Raw genomic sequence first — 14419 nt, forward strand, 5'->3', positions numbered from 1 at the left:
TGCGAGTTCTGTTGAGATTGCGCTTGAAAATGGTTGGGTTTCAAGCAGATGTTGTGTGCGAGCTCTGAAATGTGGGGATGGGGTAGTGAAAGTTGCAGTTGTGGTACCTGCAGGGAGTGTGGTATATGGGAGCGGAAGGGGAAAGATGAGAAATGAAATACGATGCAGTGATTGTAAGAAAGCAACAGAGAAACGAGGGAAGGATAGTCATAAACAGTGGGGTTGCGGGTGGGAAGCAGAGAATATTGACGTAAGAGGTAGAATTGTTAACATACTATCAGCATTTCAGCCATATCCTGGGAGATAGGCACCTCAGATATATCTCCTTCACCACTTCTTTCTGTTAGCCATGGAGGCATTGCTTTTCCACCTTCCTCTGCCTCACCACCAGCCCCTTGACTCCTCCATTCCATAACTTCTACTAAAGGCTTCCAAAACAACATCGGGACCCAATTATAGATTTGCAGTTAATTCTAGTTTAACAAACATCCTCTTCTGTACCACCCCTTTTTGGTGTCATAGTGACTCAGTGGTTAGCACTGCTGCCTCACAAGTTCAATTCTAGCCTCGATCGACTGATGCATGGAGTTTGCACATTCTCCCTATGTCTCCAAATGCACTGGCTTCCTCCCACAATCCACATAGGTAACGTGGCCATGACAAATTGCCCGTAGTGTCCAGGGATGTGTAGGCTAGATGGATTCGCCATGGGAAATACAAAGTTACAGGGATATGATAGGGTTCTGGGTGAGATATTCTTTGGAGTGTCAGTGCAGACTTGATAGGCCAAAAGGCCTCTTTCTGCATAATGGTGATTCTATGATTCTTTCAAAGCTACTGGGTCCTTTCAAGCGGCATTTTATGTGCCTAACTTCTACTATGCCCTTCACAAAGACTTGCAACCAATAACAGCATTGATAATCTTGGTAACATGCCTGACCTACTGTGACAAGGGACAAGCAAAACATTCATGTAACCCTTGTGCCATAAACCTATCAGGTACCTAATGCTGGATGTAACTGAGTTTTTATGTCTGTAACATCACAGCTTCTAATGATGCTTTTCCATAAATCTTTCTCTTATTTTCTGGATCCGAAATTTCTGTCCCATCACGAAATCAGCCATGGCATCTTTTTCATCTATTAGTAATCTAATCTAAATAATCTAATCTAATCTTACCACCAATAAACCTAACGATTTTTTTAATATATCCTAATAATGTTGCTGTAATCATGAGGGGTAGCTGCTTTTGAAATAGCACTTTTAAAGGTCTCTATTATATCAATAGTAGAAATGCATACCCAATGTTTTATGAGCCTATTATTACTCTATAACAATAAGGTTGAGCTGGCTGCTCAAGTATCACTCTCCAGCAATCCAAATGATAGAAGTGCTTAAAGTAAAGTTGTTTTAAGATCATCATCTCGGTTTTAATCTAGGAGACAGGGTCGCACCCATTGAGTGGGGGATCTGGTGGTCTCAGGGGTCATTTTTCTCTGGGAGCCCTGGCACTATTCACAGGGAATTGGGCACTTACCTGGGCAGCAACATCCTCCCATGCAATCAAGCCCCTGATTGACAGAAATTCCACCCCAAACTAGCCAATCAGATGAGCAGCCATTGCTGGTACTACAGCAGGCCTACCATGAGTATCACCAATGGATCCCCAGATGGAGGTGAATGAGAGCAGGATGGTGGCTGTGGGGAACCTATCAAGCAGATAGTTGGGAGAGAGGTAAGACGTAATGGCAAGGGATGGTTTCCTCCAGCTTCATACCCTGCATCCCACATTCAGGTCCCTTTGATCAGGGACAGAGTACCCATAAAACCTTCGGTAAGCTCCGTATGTTTTGCTGGGAGGCCTCCACAGATGAAGGGTCCTCCCACCCAACACTGTTTGAATATCAATGATGGCGTGATGAGATCCCATTTGAAATTTCAATTGCCCTCAGGCTTGTGGGTATCTTTCCAATCCAATCTGGCCTGGACCTGTCTGGGATCTCCATCCTGTAGTCTCCTGCCTGCCCATTTACCACCTCCAATCTTGCCATGTGATGCATTAAAGTATACCTGAAGATGTATTATAGAAGATAAATGGGAAGTTCTTGGTCTGTCACATTTCTAGACATATCCGGGGATCTACAAAACAGAAGAGCACAACTTAATCTGGATAAAGACCTGAACAAAGGAGAGGTGACATTGGTTCCACTTCAGTTGATGTGACAATGTGAATGCAGAAGAATCTTCAACGGTGACTAAGACATAGAATAGGCAATCTAAACACTCAGGGACAATTTTCCAATTTTCTTCCATCAATCGGGCTACGATTACAAATTTATCTTTTTCTTGGTTCAATTTTGTAATTTGAAATCGTTCCCTGGAATAGCATTGTGATGATACATAACCCTTTCATACCATTGGTAATTCTGAGTGACGGTTAATGCTGCAGGTATGTTATTTAATGGAGTGCTAAGATTATTGTGCGAGTAAGGGTGTGATAACAATGAAAGAGTCAAAAGGATGTTTACTTACAGATCTGAAATGTTAACCCTGCTCTTCTTTTCACTGATGCTACCACACCTGTTGAGTATTTCCAAAAGCTTGTGTCTTATTTCAGATTTCCAGGATCCACGGCAGATTTGCTTTTAAATTGGAAGTCTGGAGGAGATGTAGGCAACAATGGCTGAGCATTTCATAGCAGATGATCCTCAGGGAGAAGTGTGCACAGAGATGAAAGTAGACAATTTTAGTAATGGCAAGAGTATGAGGTCATAGGTAAAAACAATGACTGCAGATGCTGGAAACCAGTGGTGCTGGAAGAGCACAGCAGTTCAGGCAGCATCCGAGGAGCAGTAAAATCGATGTTTCAGGCAAAAGCCCTTCATCAGGAATAAAGACAGAGAGCCTGAAGCGTGGAGAGATAAGTTAGAGGAGGGTGGGGGTGGGGTGAAAGTAGCATAGAGTACAATAGGTGAGTGGGGGAGGGGATGAAGGTGATAGGCCGGGGCGGGGGCAGGGTGGAGTGCATAGGTGGAAAAGAAGATAGGCAGGTAGGACACGTCATGGGGACAGTGCTGAGCTGGAAGTTTGGAACTGGGGTGAGGTGGGGGAAGGGGAAATGAGGAAACTGTTGAAGTCCACATTGATGCCCTGGGGTTGAAGTGTTCCGAGGCGGAAGATGAGGTGTTCTTCCTCCAGGCGTTTGGTGGTGAGGGAGCGGCGGTGAAGGAGGCCAAGGCAGAGTGGGAGGGGGAGTTGAAATGTTGGGCCACGGGGCGGTGTGGTTGATTTGGTGTGGGTGTCCTGGAGATGTTCCCTAGAGCGCTCTGCTAGGAGGCGTCCAGTCTCCCCAATGTAGAGGAGACCGCATCGGGAGCAACGGATACAATAAATGATATTGGTGGATGTGCAGATAAAACGTTGATGGATGTGGAAGGCTCCTTTAGGGCCTTGGATGGAGGTGAGGGAGAGGGAGTAGGTGTGGGCGCAGGTTTGTATGGGTCAGCTCAAATCAAATACAACACCAAGTTTGCAAAACGTCTTTTTTCCCCACCCGAGCAAGTTACAGAATTTGTGGCAGAAGTAGAGTTTATTACTAGACAACAATCTTTGCAATGTTTAATAAGTTCAACCAATGCTTGATGTTGGGTCAACAGTCTGATAGCATGGGGCAGTAGAGGTTTAACTGAGTGTAATGTGAACTCATGTGTGTGAATGATATCACAAAATGCCAGTGAATAGATGAAGAAGAGGAGATGACCAGGGACAATTAAAAAAAGATGGGGGGGTGGAAAGCAGAAGGACTGCTCAAGGTGCTCTGATTAATATCAAACAGGAAAGGCTGGAGATAGGTCAGTAGGAGATAGGATGAAGCAAGGGTAAGGCCTCATAGATGGAGCAGAGGCATTGAAGAAGAATCATGTGATTAATTATCTTAAAGGCTGGATGAAATTCAATTGTGGTATGGGGCCACTTCATCCATGGTGAAAGTTGGTGGAACCCCCTTGATGCGAGGGTGGAGCTCTGGTAAAGACGAGCTCCTCATGTGCAGTGGGCATCCAGCTCTCCCAGGGGTCACCAATTTGCTATATTGGCATCTCCAGGTTGCTTATCACACCTCAGGAGCTGCTGACTAATATTAGGTCATGATGTCAAGTTGGGGTATGTGATGGTTTATTTTGGGCCTTTCCTCCCCAATCACATCCCTTCGAGTTGATGCTAACACGGTGAATTGAGAGCCATAATTAACTGGGAATACTGCCCGCCAGATTTCCAGCTCCCAACGTAATCAGAAAGAGGCAGCTTGTCCTCCCCTGCCTGATCACCTGGCCCTGCATCTGAACTTGTCTCTTGGGAAAGACCATTAGATTACACATCGTGCCTTCCTAAAGTTGGCCAAAGACCTAGAATGCTTGCAAGTAAACCTAAATTGATGTAAAACCATGGGGGACCAGTAACGTTATGGCAATGCCACGAGGGTTGTCATTTCAAACTCCAGGCTTACATTTTGGTGACATGAACTCAAATCCCAGCATGGAAGATGATGAAATGTCACTTCAATTCGGAAAAAAAAGGGAATGCAAAGCCAATTTAATGCCAACCATGTTGATTGTCATACAAAAACATCTGGTGAAAGTGAGGACTGCAGATGCTGCAGAGTCAGAGTCGGGAGTGTGGCACTGGAGAAGCACAGCAGGTCAGGCAGCATCTGAGGAGCAAGAGAGTCGATGTTTCAGGCATAAGTCCTTCATCAGGAATGGGTGGAATAGAAGCATTGGAGAAAAAAAAACAGAAGAGAAATTTCAGGGGATAGCACGTGTCAGTTTAAAATGAGTTGAGGGGCAGCTGATACAGTCTGTCATTAAGGAAGGAGTCACTGAGCACTTAAATAAATATGAACTGATTGTGTCCATTACTATCCTTTTGGGAATGAAATCCACCAACTTTACCTGGTCTGGAACTATATATGACTCCAGAGACACTGCAATGTAACTGACTCCTAACTTCAATCAGTGTAGTTAGGAACAGGCAATAAATGTTGACCTAACCTGTGATGCCCACATCCCATGGATGAATTTTTTAATAGGTAGCTATCAGGAGGTTCCTGATTGATTGCATTTGAGGGAGTAAAAGTTTGCCCTTTCATGTTCAAGAGAGAGTATAGAGATGTCAGAGAAGGCACAAAAAATATTTACAAGTATATTACTGAGCCAGTGCCTAATGGAAAAAGCTTGAATTGATCGGATTCTTTTCTTTGGAAAAGAGAATACTAAGCAGTGAACTAACTGAGGTCTTTAAAATGAATGATGTTACCATTTAGGAGGAGTCCAAAACTAGGAGCCATAAATGTAAGATGGTCACAAGTAAATTTAATCAAACTCAGCAGAAGCATTTTTACAGTGTTTTAAATGCAGAATTTTCTATCACATGAAGTAACTGTGGCATAACAAAGACACATTTAAGGGAAAGCTAAATAATGACAAGAGGAAGAAAGAAATAGAAGGATAAGCTTCAATAAAATAGTGGTTCAGAGGCTGATGTGGGATAGAAACACTGGGAATCTGGATCATTTGGATGAATATTTCTGTGCTTTAATTCTATGTAATCTTTCAAATTTCTCTTGATTCTGTAATTGTGACATTAGACAGGAAAATTGCTAACATCAGTCTGTTGTTTAAGAGGGACAGAAGAGAGATTTCAGGTGACAGCAGGTGTCAGTTTAAACTTAGTTGTGGGGCAGCTGATACAGTCTGTCACTGAGCACTTGAATAAATATGAACTGATTGAGAATCAGCATGGTTTTGTTAAAGGTAAGTCATATCTGACTAATCTAATTAGTGTATATACTTGAGCAATGGTGGAGCTCTTGTAAAAGTCAGGTTCTGACTTTTAAGTTCATTTATTTTGACACGTCTCACATATAGGACTGATGTCTAACTAGAAAGCCAAACGTTTTGCCCTGACCAAACGGTCATCACTAAAGGTAAACTTACCTGGGAATAAACCTACTTTACAGAATATCACACAATTGAAGGCTGTAGTTCAACTCCTACGCACATCTTCACATGATATCATGGTTTCTATCTTGCCAGTACACACTGCCTCCCTGCCAATTTCACCCTCTAATCTGACAACGTGCTGTTAAGAAGGAAGGCCAGAGGTACAGCCTAGTTTAAAATTCAAGTCAGTGAGATTGCCGAGCAGATGTTTAATTGTGCAGCAGCTAGAGAATTCAAGGTATTGGAGGAGAACATTAGAGATTGGATGAAGCTCCCTTCACAGTTTAAGCCAATGCCTAAGAATTAAATGTACATGCAGAGGAAGGCTTAGCGTATGACTGCAAGCTAGAAGTCCCAAAAGTTGCAAAATCCATCAATTAACATCACCAGCATGGGTTGTCAGTTTCTCACACATCTTTCTGCATCTTCGCCCTGAAACAAGCAAGAAAATTAGGCATTACAGATCTGAAACCAGTTCCGTATGACTCCAGCAGAATTGATGACAGGATTATTATATTTTGGCAAACATAGACATAGGCCGTCCTCCATGAAGAACATTGGTGAAACCCCCATGAATTTTGACATGCCAGCCAGTCAAATGGAAATTGTCTGTTAGCATAGACAATTAGCCATGAAAACAATCGATTCACAATTATGTTGCTGTGTATATCTGACAGAATAAAACTTCAGTCAAAGTTGGCATTCAAGAGAAAATCACTCCCAAAGCAGCAGTTACTAGAAGGAGTGGTTGTTCTCATTCAAGATGAAGGATAGATAAGACCATAAGACATAAGAGTAGAAGAAAGCAATTCTGTCCATGCTGTGCCATTCAATGACATCATGGCTGAAGTGATAATCTTCAACTCTACTTCCCTCCCTTTCCCCATAGCCCTTGATTCCCATACTGATTAGAAAATCTATCTATCTCAGCCTTGTATATACTTAAGACCATAAGACCATAAGACATAGGAGCGGAAGTAAGGCCATTTGGCCCATCGAGTCCACTCCGCCATTCAATCATGGCTGATGGGCATTTCAACTCCACTTACCCGCATTCTCCCCGTAGCCCTTAATTCCTTGTGATATCAAGAATTTATCAATTTCTGCCTTCAAGACATTTAGCGTCCCAGCCTCCACTGCACTCTGCGGCAATGAATTCCACAGGCCCACCACTCTCTGGCTGAAGAAATGTCTCCGCATTTCTGTTCTGAATTTACCCCCTCTAATTCTAAGGCTGTGTCCACGGGTCCTAGTCTCCTCACCTAACAGAAACAATTTCCTAGCGTCCACCCTCTCCAAGCCATGTATTATCTTGTAAGTTTCTATTAGATCTCCCCTGAACTTCTAAACTCCAATGAATACAATCCCAGGCTCCTCAGCTGTTCCTCATATGTTAGACCTACCATTCCAGGGATCATCCGTGTGAATCTCCGCTGGACACGCTCCAGTGCCAGTATGTCCTTCCTGAGGTGTGGGGACCAAAACAGGACACAGTACTCCAAATGGGGCCTAACCAGAGCTTTATAAAGTCTCAGTAGCACAACAGTGCTTTTATATTCCAACCCTCTTGAGATAATTGACAACATTGCATTCGCTTTCTTAATCACGGATTCAACCTGCAGGTTTACCTTTAGAGAATCCTCAATTAGCACTCCCAGATCCCTCTGTACTTTGGCTTTATGAATTTTCTCACCGTTTAGAAAGTAGTCCATGCTTGTATTCTTTTTTCCAAAGTGCAAGACCTCGCATTTGCTCACATTGAATTCCATCAGCCATTTCCTGGACCACTCTTCCAAACTGTCTAGATCCTTCTGCAGCCTCCCCACTTCCTCAGTACTACCTGCCTGTCCACCTAACTTTGTATCATCGGCAAACTTCACTAGAATGCCCCCAGTCCCTTCATCCAGATCATTAATATATAACGTGAACAGCTGCGGCCCCAACACTGAACCCTGCGGGACACCGCTTGTCACCGGCTGCCATTCCGAAAAAGAACCTTTTATCCCAACTCTCTGCCTTCTGTCAGACAGCCAATCCTCAATCCATACCAGTAGCTCACCTCGAACACCATGGGCCCTCACCTTGCTCAGCAGCCTCCCATGTGGCACCTTATCCACATCCACAGACCACATCCACTGGGTTTCCCTGGTCTAACCTACTTGTCACCTCTTCAAAGAACTCCAAAAGGTTTGTCAGGCATGACCTGCCCTTACTAAATCCATGTTGACTTGTTCTAATACGACCCTGCTCTGACAAGAATTTAGAAACCTCATCCTTAATGATGGATTCTAGAATTTTACCAACAACCGAAGTTAGGCTAATTGGCCTATAATTTTCCATCTTTTGTCTTGATCCTTTCTTGAACAAGGGGGTTACAACAGCGATCTTCCAATCATCCGGGACTTTCCCTGACTCCAGTGACTTTTTAAAGATCTCAACCAACGCCTCCACTATTTCCTCAGCCACCTCCCTCAGAACTCTAGGATGTAGCCCATCGGGGCCAGGAGATTTATCAATTTTAAGACCTGTTAGCTTTACTAGCACTTTCTCTTTTGTAATGGCAACCATACTCAACTCAGCCCCCTGACTCCCTTTAATTGTTGGGATATTACTCATGTCTTCCACTGTGAAGACTGATGCAAAGTACTTATTAAGTTCTCCTGCTATTTCCTTATCTCCCATCACTAAGCTTCCAGCATCAGTTTGAAGTGGCCTAATGTCTACTTTTGCCTGTTGTTTGTTTCTTAGTAAAAGTTTCTTTCAATACATATCATTTCTAATATTACTGGCTAGCATACCTTCATATTTGATCCTCTCCTTCCTTATTTCTCTCTTTGTTATCCTCTGTTTGTTTTTGTAGCCTTCCCAATCTTCTGATTTCCCAGTGCTCTTGGCCACTTTATAGGATCTCTCTTTTTCTTTGATAGATTTCCTGACTTCCTTTGTCAGCCATGGCTGTCTAATCCCTCCCCGGATAATCTTTTTCTTCTTGGGGATGAACCTCTGTACAGTGTCCTCAATTTTACCCACAAACTCCTGCCATTTTTGCTCTACTGTCTTCCCTGCTAGGCTCTGCTTCCAGTCTATTTTGGTTCCTCTCTCATGCCCTCATAATTACCTTCATTTAACTGTAACACCATTACATCCGATTTTGCCTTCTGTCTTTCAAACTGCAGACTGAACTCTACCATATTATGATCGCTGCTTCCTAAGGGTTCCCTTACTTTAAGATTTTTTTATAAAGTCTGGTTCATTACATAGCACTAGGTCCAGAATAGCCTGCTCCCTTGTGGGCTCCATGACAAGCTGTTCCAAAAAGCCATCCTGTAAGCATTCCATGAATTCCCTTTCTTTGGATCCACTGGCAACATTATTTACCCAGTCCACCTGCATATTGAAGTCTCCCATGATCACCGTGATCTTGCCTTTCTGACATGCCTTCTCTATTTCCCGGTACATGTTGCGTCCCTGGTCCTGACCACTGTTAGGAGGTCTGTACATAACTCCCACTATGGTTTTTTTGCCTTTGTAACCCAACCTCAACAGCTTTTGTGGTAAAGAATTCCACAGATTCTCAACACTCCGAGAGGAGAAATTCCTCCTTATCTCTGTTTTAAATGTCAAATAACTATTGCTATTCTTGACATTACCTTGAACTGTCAGAAAAGAGTGCAAAAGAATGAAGCCATCACAGGGCAGATGTTCAATTGGCAAAAAAGATCCTGGATATGGCCACACTCTCTGATTTTACTACCAATAGCTGTGAACTCCTTGTTGAATTTGAAGAGTACCACCCTTTTGTTGGAAAAGGTAACAAGGACGTGAATTTCTTTACTTATTCCAATGCACTCACAGAACCCAAAGAGGACATACAACCAATGATCACAGGCAGCCAATGAAAAACTATTCAGGGACAAGAAGATGCTTAACTCCAAAATGGAATTGAACTGTCAGAGGTTCAAAGAATCATAAAATCCCTAGTGCAGAGAGAGACCTTTTGACCCATCGAGTCTGCACCAACCCTCAAAGAATATCCCACCCAAACCCATTACCCACATTAACCGCAGCTAATCCACCTTGCCTACAGAATACTGGAAACTAAACTGTCCCATTGTGTATCAGTTAGTATGGCCAATCCACCTAACCTAAACATCTTTGGACAGTTGAAGGAAACCGGAACAAGCAACAGAAACCAATGCTGATATGAGGAGAATGTGCAAACTCCACACTGATAGTCACCCAACATTGAAATTGAACCCAGTTCTCCATGCACTGTGAGACAGTACTGCTAACCACCAAGTCACTGTGCCTCCCTAATATACGAGTTACAAGAAACCCAGCGATTTTCTCACACAATGCAAAGAGAATCTCCATTTTTCATATTTCAAATACAAATCTATCAAACCTAGCAAAACCAGGCTAACTCCGTTGATGCACAGGATAATCTACTTTTGTTGTTTTAGCATTCTGTTCACTGCCACTGCCCATTTCACCTGCTTTTTTGGGGGAACTATACAAATCAGTAACTTTCCATGAGCTTAGTACATTGATAATGAAAGTTTATTTCATGTAACAGTGGCTCTTCTGCATTGAATGATTGTTTTTAAAAAATCATAGTTAATATTGCACTGAATACAGCAAATCACAATTGGCTTCAGCAAAGTATCACAGTAACAAATTGCCTAAAAACATCAACGCTTATTTTTTATCACAAAGATAAAACCTTTTTAAAATTATTAATATTTATGTAGTTAGTTTCTTTGCTTACACATGAAATACTAAGCAAACTGAAATTATGTAGGTTACACATCTACATTTACAGTACTGTACTTTAATCATCTATGGATTGATAATTTTTTTTAGTTAGAGTAAGATGTTGTTGCTGTGTGATTAACATCCTTAACACTGACCAATGTCCCCAGCCCTGCTCCTCACTTCATATATATGCAGAAACATCTTATAAGCCACATGATAAGCACTAATCCTCTAGCTTAAGATCCTCACTGATGCAAATATATGTGAAATGTCAGATATTTCCACTGCTGCAATATTGATTTAATTAAAAGATTTGCTTCAGACTTTCCCTACACATACTGTGTATCAGTTTGTTACTGTCCCTTAATCACAAAGATTATTCTAATGTCAAAATGGAAATTCCATATTAAACATGTTGAACAACTCATCAGATCCATCAATATCAGTGCTGTGACCTATAGATTGCCAATATATTCCAAACACAAATGCCACAAAACACAAAGTGTGCACCAACCAGACGTTCTTCTAGTAAAACAACAGAAGCCCAAACAACGCAGCACCTAGACTTAAGGAGTGCCTTAGAAAACCTTAAAGCTGACCACCAAATGGAGATTGAGGGTATTAAAGTTAAACATAATTTGGAGAAGTCTAGCTACCTACAAGAGACTGTTGCACCCAGCAGTCTGGCTGTTAGCAGTTACACAGCACAATCAAACCATGCAGACCAGATATCCCACCCCAATCTAGTCCCACCTGCCAGCACCCAGCTCATATCCCTCCAAACCCTTCCTCTTCATATACCCATTCAAATACCTCTTAAATGTTGCAATTGTACCAGCCTCCCACCACTTTCCCTGGCAACTCATTCCATACACGTACCACCCTCTGCATGAAAAAGTTACCCCTTAGGTCTCTTTTATATCTTTCCCCTCTCACCCTAAACCTATGCCCTCTTGTTCTGGACTCCCCTACACCAGGGAAAAGATATTGCCTATTTATCTTATCCATGCCCCTCATAATTTTGTAAACCTCGATAAGGTCACCCCTCAGCCTCCGACGCTCCAGGGAAAACAGCCCCAGCCTGTACAGCCTTTCCCTGTAGGTCAAATCCTCCACCCCGGCAACATCCTTGTAAATCTTTTCTGAACCGTTTCAAGTTTCACAACATCTTTCCGATAGGAAGGAGACCAGAAGTGCATGCAATATTCCGACAGTGGCCTAACCAATGTCCTGTACAGCTGCAACATGACCTCCCAACTCCTGTACTTAATACTCTGACCAATAAAGGAAAGCATACCAAACACCTTCTTCACTATCCTATCTACCTGCAACTCCACTTTCAAGGAGCTATGAACCTGCACTCCAAGGTCTCTTTGTTCAGCAACACTTCCTGGGGCGTTACCATGAAGTGTATAAGTCCTGCTAAGATTTGCTTTCCCAAAGTGCAGCACCTTGCATTTATCTGAATTAAACTCCATCTGCCACTCCTCAGCCCCTTGGTCCATCTGGTCCAGATCCTGTTGTAATCTGAGGTAATCCTCTTCGCTGTCCACCACACCTCCAATTTTGGTGTCATCTGCAAACTTACTAACTGTATCTCTTATGCTCGCATTCAAATGATTTATGTAAATAACAAAAAGTAGAGGACCCAGCACCGATCCTTGTGGCACTCCACTGGTCACAGGCCTCCAGTCTGAAAAACAACCCTCCACCACCCTCCTCTGTCTTCTACCTTTGAGGCAGTTCTGTATCCAAATGGCTAGTTCTCCCTATACTCCATGCAATCTAACCTTGCTAATCAGTCTCACATGGGGAACCTTGTCGAATGCCTTACTGAAGTCCATATAGATCACATTTACTGCTCTGCCCTCATCAATCTTCTTTGTTACTTCTTCAAAAAACTCAGTCAAGTTTGTGAGACATGATTTCCCACGCACAAAGCCATGTTGACTATCCCAAATCAGTCCTTGTCTTTCCAAATACATGTACATCCTGTCCCTCAGGACTCCCTCCAACAATTTGCCCACCACTGAGGTCAGGCTCACCAGTCTATAGTTCCCTTGCTTGTCTTTACTCTCCTTCTTAAACAGTGGCACCATGTTTGCCAACTTCCAGTCTTCCGACACCTCACCTATGACTATCGATGATACAAATATCTCAGCAAGAGGCCCAGCAATCACTTCTCTAGCTTCCCACAGAGTTCTCGGGTACACCTGATCAGGTCTTGGGGATTTATCCACCTTTAACTGTTTCAAGATCTCCAGCACTTCCTCCTCTGTAATCTGGACATATTGCAAGATGTCATCATCTATTTCCCTACAGTCTATATCTTCCATATCCTTTTCCACAGTAAATACTGATGCAAAATATTCATTTAATCTCTCCCCTATTTCCTGTGGCTCCACACAAAGGCCACCTTGCTGATCTTTGAGGGCCCCAATCCTCTCTCTAGTTATCCTTTTGTCCTTAATATATTTGTAAAACCTTTTGGATTCTCCTTAATTCTATTTGTCAAAGCTATCTCATGTCCCTGTTTTGCCCTCCTGATTTCCTCTTAAGTACACTCCTACTTCCTTTATACTCTTCTAAGGATTCACTTGATCTATCCTGTCTATACCTGACATATGCTTCTTTCTTTTTCTTAACCAAACCCTCAATTTCTATAGTCATCCAGCATTCCCTGTACCTACCATCCTTCCCTTCCACCATGACAGGAATATACTTTCTCTGGATTCTCTGGATTCTTGTTATCTCATTTCTGAAGGCCTCCCATTTTCCAGCCGTCCCTTTACTGCAAACATCTGCCTCCAATCAGAAAGTTCTTACCTAATACCATCAAAATTTAGAACTTCAACTTTTAGATCTGGTCTATCCTTTTCAATCACTATTTTAAAACAAATAGAATTATGGTTGCTGGGCCCCAAAGTGCTCCCCCACTGACACCTCAGTCACCTGCCCTGCCTTATTTCCCAAGAGTAGGTCAAGTTTTGCACCTTCGCTCGTAGGTACATCCACAGACTGAATCAGAAAATTGTCTTGTACGCACTTAAGAAATTCCTCTCCATCTAAACCTTTAACACTATGGCAGTCCCAGTCAATGTTTGGAAAGTTAAAATTCCCTACCCTAACCACCCTATTATTCTTACAGATAGCTGAGATCTCCTTGAAAGCGTGTTTCTCAATTTCCCTCTATTAGGGGGTCTATAATACAATTCCAATAAGGTGATCATCCCTTTCTTATTTCTCAGTTCCACCCAAATAACTTCCCTGGAAGTATTTCCGTGAATATCCTCCCTCAGCACAGCTGTAACGCTATCCCTTTTCAAAAATGCCACTCCCTCTCTTCTCTTGCTTCCCTTTCTATCCTTCCTGTAGCATTTGTATCCTGGAACATTAAGCTGCCAGTCCTGCCCATCCCTGAGCTATGTTTCTGTAATTGCTATGATATCCCAGTCCCATGTTCCTAACCATGCCCTGAGTTCATCTGCCTTCCCTGTTAGGCGCCTTGCCTTGAAATAAATGCAGATTAATTTATCAGTCCTACCTTGTCCCTGCCTGCCCTGACTACACCAGCTCCTCAGCCATGCATTCATCTGCTCTATCCTCCTATTCCTGCCCTCACTAGCTCATAGCATCGGGAGTAATCCAGATATTACTACCCTTGA

This window comes from Chiloscyllium punctatum, chromosome 11, assembly GCF_047496795.1.
Source record: "Chiloscyllium punctatum isolate Juve2018m chromosome 11, sChiPun1.3, whole genome shotgun sequence".
Lineage (NCBI taxonomy): Eukaryota > Metazoa > Chordata > Chondrichthyes > Orectolobiformes > Hemiscylliidae > Chiloscyllium > Chiloscyllium punctatum.